Source organism: Jaculus jaculus, chromosome X (genome assembly GCF_020740685.1).
Source record: "Jaculus jaculus isolate mJacJac1 chromosome X, mJacJac1.mat.Y.cur, whole genome shotgun sequence".
In the NCBI taxonomy this organism is placed as follows: domain Eukaryota; kingdom Metazoa; phylum Chordata; class Mammalia; order Rodentia; family Dipodidae; genus Jaculus; species Jaculus jaculus.
The window spans coordinates 20,427,659-20,434,799 of NC_059125.1; the positions used below are offsets into that span (position 1 = coordinate 20,427,659).

The 7,141-nt window shown below is 38.5% G+C and overlaps 1 pseudogene; it reads right to left on the bottom strand.

Moving 5' to 3' along the window:
- Positions 1 to 3,548: 3,548 nt before the first annotated feature.
- On the bottom strand, positions 3,549 to 5,488 carry LOC123456652 (annotated as a pseudogene).
- Between the last annotated feature and the right edge of the window lie 1,653 nt (positions 5,489 to 7,141).

Below are 7,141 nucleotides of genomic sequence, written 5' to 3' on the forward strand. Positions count from 1 at the left end.
CAAAACCTAAGACAATAGAAAATACACTGTTACTTCCCCCACCTCAATTTCTAGACTCATACACAAACCAACTACAAAATTTGACTGCAGCCTTCATTACTGCACAGTGAATACCAGTGAATCAGCTGAGGGGAGAAAAATATATATATATATAAGGGTATGAACATTAAGAGAAGTACTTACTGGTCAGTTTGGTGAGCATAATATATGCATTTAGTCTGACACCAGGAGGCATTACACATCTAGGGCTTGTGACTTCCCCTGTCATAGAGTTTTCAGTATCAGGCATGTGTTCTCTCTTGTGGAGCAGGCCTTCCAACTAATTAGACAGTGCTTGGTTTTCCTTATAACAGACATGCCACTATTGTACCCATTGGCTCATTTGGCCTGGCTGGCCAAATTTAAAGTTTGTAGTGTCCACTATTGAGTATTTCCAAGGATGACTTCTCTTTCTCCCATGAACCTGCATCCAGCATAGCTATTTCAAGCTTTCTGTCAGGTGGTCTACATGGAAGAGGTTTTCAGCTCAGCTCTAGCTTGATTTTAGTGACCTTGCAGCCCAAGCATGTGGAGTCTTTAGCAACAGGGTCTTATTATCTGTTCCTGGTGGGAAACAAAGAGCCTTGGCAATGGCCTGTAAAGTATTGGGGGCATTAGGGGCCTCCCTGGCCAACATCTCACTGGAAGGTATCCCATCTCTGGTTATGAAAAATTTCTAGTAACAGTCTGTGGTTTCTCGGTGTGCCATTGTCCAAAAGAGTAGGCTTCCATATGAATTATTCATACCCTCTTAGATTTTGATTAAGCATTCCCCCATCCTTCCTTTACTCATTATTTTCTGCTGACCTCATTTAGACCTTTCCACTCCCAGTAAACTGTTCTACTTACATATATTATATATACAATATCATCCACTTAAGTCCTCCCCTCTTCTTCCTCCCTTATGTCCCTTTCTGGATCACTGGCCTCTGCTACTAAGTTTTATTCCAACTAACACACATATCCAAACATTTGTAGCTAGGATCCACATATGAGAGATAACATGCAGTACTTGACCTTCTGGACCTAGGTTACCTCAGTAAGTATAATCCTTTTAGGTCCATACATTTCCCTACAAATTCCATAAATTCATTTTTCTTTACCACTAAATAGAACTCTCTTGTATAAATGTACCACATCTTCATTATTTACTCATCAGTTGAGGAACATCTAGGCTGGTTACATTTCATACCTATTGTGAATAGAGAGGCAATAAACATGAGTGTGTGCAAATATCTCCAAGGTAGTGTGACAAGTTCTCAGACTATATGCCTAGGAGTGGTATAGCTGTATCATAGGTAAATATATTTTTAGCTTTCTCAGGAAATTCCTTACTGATTTCTACAGTGGTTGTAGCAGATTACGTTCCCACCAACAGTGTAGAAGTATTCCTCTTTGTCGACATCCTTGCCAGCATTTGTTGTCATTTGATTTCTTGATGATAGCCATTCTGACAGGAGTGAGGTGGAATGTCAAAGTAGGTTTAATTTGCATTCCCTTGATGGCTAATTATATACAACATTTTTGAGACACTTATCGGTCATCTGTATTTCTTCTCTTTAGAACTATCTATTTAGTTCCATAGCCCATTTTAAGTGGATTGTTTGATTTCTTATTATTTAGTTATTTGAGTTCTTTGTATAAGATGGATATTAGTCCTCTGTCAGACTTTCTTCCATTCTGTAGGTTGCCTCTTTACTCTATTCACAGTGTCCTTTACTGTGCAAAAGCTTTGTAATCTCATGAGGCTCCAGTAGTTAATTAGTGGCTTTATTTCCTGAGCAACTGGGGTAATATTCTAAAAGTCATTGCCTAGGCCAAAATGCTGGAGAATTTCCCCTAGTAGCTTCAGAATTTCAAGTCTGATACTAAGGTCTTTGATCCATTTGGACTTAATTCTTGTGCATGGAGAGAGATAAGGATCTATTTTTGTCATTCTACATGTAGATATCCAGTTTTCTCAGCACCATTTATTGAAGAGGCTGTCTTTTCTCCAATGAGTATTTTTGCCATTACTGTCAAAGATCAGATGGCTGTAGCTGCTCAGACTTACATCTGGGGCCTCTGTTCTGTTCCTTTGATCAACATATCTGTTTTTGTGCCGGTACTATGCAAGAGTAAACAAGACTGAGAAAAGTCCCTACAAACTTTCCACATAGAAATACACATATAACACAAATTTCTTGACACCCATTTTTCAACCTTTCTTTAATCTTAATCGAATAAAACTGGAAAGTTTAAAATCAAGAGTTGAAGGGTTAGAGAGATGGCTCAGTGGTTCAAGGTGCTTGACTTGCGAAGCTAACAGGCCCATGTTTAATTCTGCCCAGCATCCATATAAAGCCCTACACAAAGTAGCATATGTGCCTGTGATCCCAATATGCCTATGACATTGGGACATGGAGCGAGGAGAATCCAAAGCTCAATAGACTGGCCCTTCTATAGTAGTAGCAGGAAACCCTGGCTCAAAGAAGGTGGGAGGACAACACAGGCAACTGGAAATTGTCCTCTGACTTCTACATGCACATACATACCCACACATAGACATAAATAAAAATATGAGTTGACTCATCTCATAACACTGAATCTTCTGTCTTTGCTTTAATAAGTTTCTTCTCTTTTGTTCTTCCTTATGTTTTTGATTCTCAGACATCACGTTTAGGCTTTTGGATTTTTTCCCCCTTTCAACCAAATTTTGAGTGGAGGAAGAAGGTGGATAGAGGGGGAGAAAAGAGCAGAAGGAGAGGGACAGAGACTGACAAATAACGAGTTCACTCTCCAATATGAACCTCCCAACAATCAATCCTGGCCTACAAGAGGGCCTGCACCTATTAAATTCTGTCTAAACTAATAAATTATCTCTAACCTAATAATGAACCGGTGCTGACTTTACTCTGCATTGGAGAGAATCTGCTTCTTTTTTCCAATGGGAGCTGGACCTGAGGAGAGAATTAGTCCATTGCACCTCATCAGGGCCCCAGGTGAAACCATACAGGAATTGTGGAACTGAGCAGAAGTGCTGCTTTCTTGGTGAACCTGATTACGTTTTCTTGAACTGATACTGTCTGTTATCTGTCTCTTCTCATTTGAAGCTATTGTTTTCATATAAATTGATTTTCTTGACCAATTTTTTTTTTTGATTTTTTGAGGTAGGGTCTCGCTGTAGCCCAGGCTGACCTGGAATTCACTATGGAGTCTCAGGGTGGCCTTGAACTCATGATGATCCTCCTACCTCTGCCTCCCAAGTGTTGGGATTAAATGTGTGTGCCACTACGCCCACCAATTTCTTTATTCTTATGTAAATAAAACTAAATGTTTGAACTCCAACTGTAAACAAACTGAAAGTACTTTCTAAAGGCCAGAATTAGGCATTTTGTACATTTGTTTCTTCTTTCAATTTTTGCACACATATCCTTAGCTTTCCTGAATGGACACTACATAACTTTCCTTGTCTTCACTATCTAATTCATTACTATTTTCTTTGTACCATTCTTGGATAAACTAAAATTTCAAAATCCAAGAATTGCTTCATCCCAAAGCATTTCTTCTGTCCTTTCTTCAATAGATTTCTTTTCTTTTTTTTTCTTTCTTGTGCTCGTTCTTTCCTGTGTTATTCTTTTTCAGAGGACACATCATGGTTTCTTTTCTTTTTGTGATGGTTACTGTTTCCTGAATTGACTTTAACTTTATTGTCCCTCATTTACAGTGTTTGTCACTCTTGTCTTTATCTAAATTCTGATCCTGGTTACTCTTCTTCTTTTTTCTTTTCATTTCTCCTTTTATGACTTGCTTGATGGTCACTGATATTGTCATTTGAGGAAAAGTGTCTGTAAACTTCATGTTCTATGCTGTGTGGGCCAGATTCATTTTCATGTTGACTAAGGCTCAAGGGAACTGGTTTTTTAGAGAAAACAAAATCTCTGGTGAGTTGACAGTAGCTCTCAGACTCTTGTTTCTATTTGTTCACATAAGCTGGGAAACAATGAGCTAACTCATTTCCTAGTGCATGTGAACTATTGTACAGATATGTGTACATCTGGAAAGTCTTAAATTGGAGAATTAGCTCAAATATTCTATGTTCAGTTACTCTATAACCCATTTCTCTGCAACTCTGGGTTTCCACAAAGTGATCAGCTCTTTTTGAAAGAAGTTTTTGGCTTTGGTACTACAGATTCATGCACTTTTCTGCAATCATAATACTCATCTTGAAACACACAATTTCTTCTCTTTGAATAAGCTAATAACCATTGAATCTGTCCTTCCACTGGTGGACCACTGTATTGTCATTGGTAGGTGTGAGGTGTCTCAAATGTAAATCTTTGTCTGTGTCTAGCAACAACTCTTTCTCTGTTCCTATTGTCCCAATAACTTTTCTTTGCTCTAATATTTCTAAAATAAATCTTGAGATCGAATCCTCTGGCTTTTTGCACTTTGCTGTAATTTTCAAGCTCATATTGGAAAGGGTCATATATATATGTATGATCTGGTAAACAACGAGGTAACTGGTTTTCTAATACTTGTACATGATTATGTGGTTCTGACTACATCAAGAAAGTGTCAGGTGGGAGTGTTTCTCCAAACATTCTATGCATGTGTCTGAAATCAGTCTCTTCTCTAGACCCATGAAAGTTCAAATAATTATCTTCCATATTTCTAAAATATGTCTTGGCCTCAATTTCTCTAGATTTCTTCACAATCTGTCTTTGTTAGAACCACGTGTGTTCTTTGAATTTTTCACATGATTGATAACATAGGATCCCTTAATTTGATGCTCATGACCTTGCATGTGGAACCAGAACATATATAAAGATGTAAAGGCAATTCTGCAAGTATGACATAGGTATGTTTTCATTTAAAATGCTGGAGGAGTCTTAACAATAACAGACTTTAGGCTTGGCACTGTCGAAATGGTATTATGTGTACCTGTGAACTCCTGACATGTATCTTCACTTTCTTACCAGGCACTTCATTTTGTTCTCCATGCTCTTGAAATAGGAGCTTAACATTTTGGGCATGCATTTCACTCTTATAATGGGAAATTTTTTGTGATTTGAACTGTAGCACCACTCCACACACTTGACAAAAATCGTGAAAATTGGCAGGCCCTTCTTGTTCATTCCAAGTGGCATCTTACATTTGTCTTTTACCCTCAAGAAGAGTTTGCTCTTTAGCATCCTTTCTGATGGTGTTACATGTGTGGTCCAAGAGTACAGATCTTTTTCCTCCAATCTTCACTTACTTTGAAGAACCTGATATAGGATAGGGTTAGCTTCTTTCTTATTTAGATCTTGTCTAGGACTAGGAACTCAATTCTCAGTGTTTTGGCCTGAACAAGTGCAAAGAAGCAATGAGCAGAATATATACTTCCAGAAGCCCAGTGTGGCACTGCCCATCCAATATCTTGTCTCATCTCAGAGGTCACCAGCAACAAGCCCAGTACCTGCAGCATCTTGAGCGGGTACCATACCTCTTCTTCACCAAGGACTTCTGGGCTACATTTATTAATTTGTGTATGTTGAACCATCCCTGCATCTCTGGGATAAAGCCTACTTGGTCAGGGTGAATGACCTTTCTGATATATTCTTTATTTTTGTTTATTTTTTATTTATTTGAGAGCAACAGAGAGAGAGAGAAAGAGAGAGAGAGAGAGAGAGAGAGAGAGAGAGAGAGAGAGAGAGAGAGAGGGAGAGAAAGAGAAAGAGAGAGAGAGAAAGAGAGAAAATAGGTACACCAGGGTGTCCAGCCACTGAAAACAAACTCCAGACACGTGTGCCCCCTTGTGCATCTGGCTAACAGAGGTCCTGGGGAATCGAGCCTCAAACTGGGGTCCTTAGGCTTCACAGGCAAGCGCTTAATCACTAAGCCATCTCTCCAGCCCCTTATGTATTCTTATATTCTGTTTGCCAATATTTTGTTGAGAATTTTTGCATCTATGTTCATAAGGGGGATTGGTCTGCGATTTTTCTTTTTCTGTTCTATCTTTGTCTGGTTTTGGTATCAAGGTGATGCTGGCTTTGTAGAAGGAGTTTGGTAGAATTCTTTCCTTTTCTATTTTGTGGAAAATTTTGAGAAGCATTGGTGTTAGTTCTTCCATGAAGGTCTGGAAAATTCACCTGTGCATTCATCCGGGCCTGGACTTTTTTTTTTATTTAGGAGATTCTTGATAACTGTTCAGATCTCCATACTTGTTATAGGTCTATTTAAGTGATTAATCTCATCTTGATTTAATGTAGGTAGGTCATATAAGTCAAGGAAATAATCCATTTCTTTCAGATTTTCTTTTTTTTTCTTTTTTTAATTTTTGTTTGTTGTTTACTTATTTGAGAACAACATAGAGAGAAAGAGTGAGAGAGAGAGAAAAAACGGGAGCGCCAGGGCTTCCAGCCACTGCAAACGAACTCCAGATGTCTGCGCCCCCTTGTGCATCTGGCTAACATGGGTTCTGAGGAATTGAGCCTCAAACTGGGGTCCTTAGGCTTCACAGGCAAGCGCTTAACTGCTAAGCTATCTATCCAGCCATTCTTTCAGATTTTTTTTTTTTTTTTTGAGGTAAGGTTTCACTCTAGCCCAGGCTGACCTGGAATTCACTATGGAGTCTCGAACTCACGGCAATCCTCCTAACTCTGCCTCCCGAGTGCTGGGATTAAAGGCGTGTGCCACCATGCCCGGCTCTTCTTTCAGATTTTCAAACTTAGTGACATATATGTTTTTATTGTATGTTCCTGTGATTTTTTGAATTTCTCTGGTATCTGTTGCAATGGTGCATTTTTCTTCTCTAATTTTACCAATTTGTGTCTCTTCTGTCTTTCTTTTGGTAAGATTTTCTAAGGGTGTATTAATCTTGTTGCCCTTTCAAAGAACCAGATCTTTGTTTCATTTATTCTTTGTATCATATTTTGGTTTCTATTTCATTAATTTCTGCCCTAGTCTTTATTATTTCTTCTTGTCTAGTGATTTTTGGTTTGCCTTGTTCTTCTTTTTCCAAGGTCTTAAGGTGAAACATTGTTTTTTACTTGCAGCCTTTCTAATTTCTTAATATAGGCACTTAAAGCTATAAATTTCCCTTTTAGGGCTGCCTTCATTGTCTCTCACAGGTTTTGGT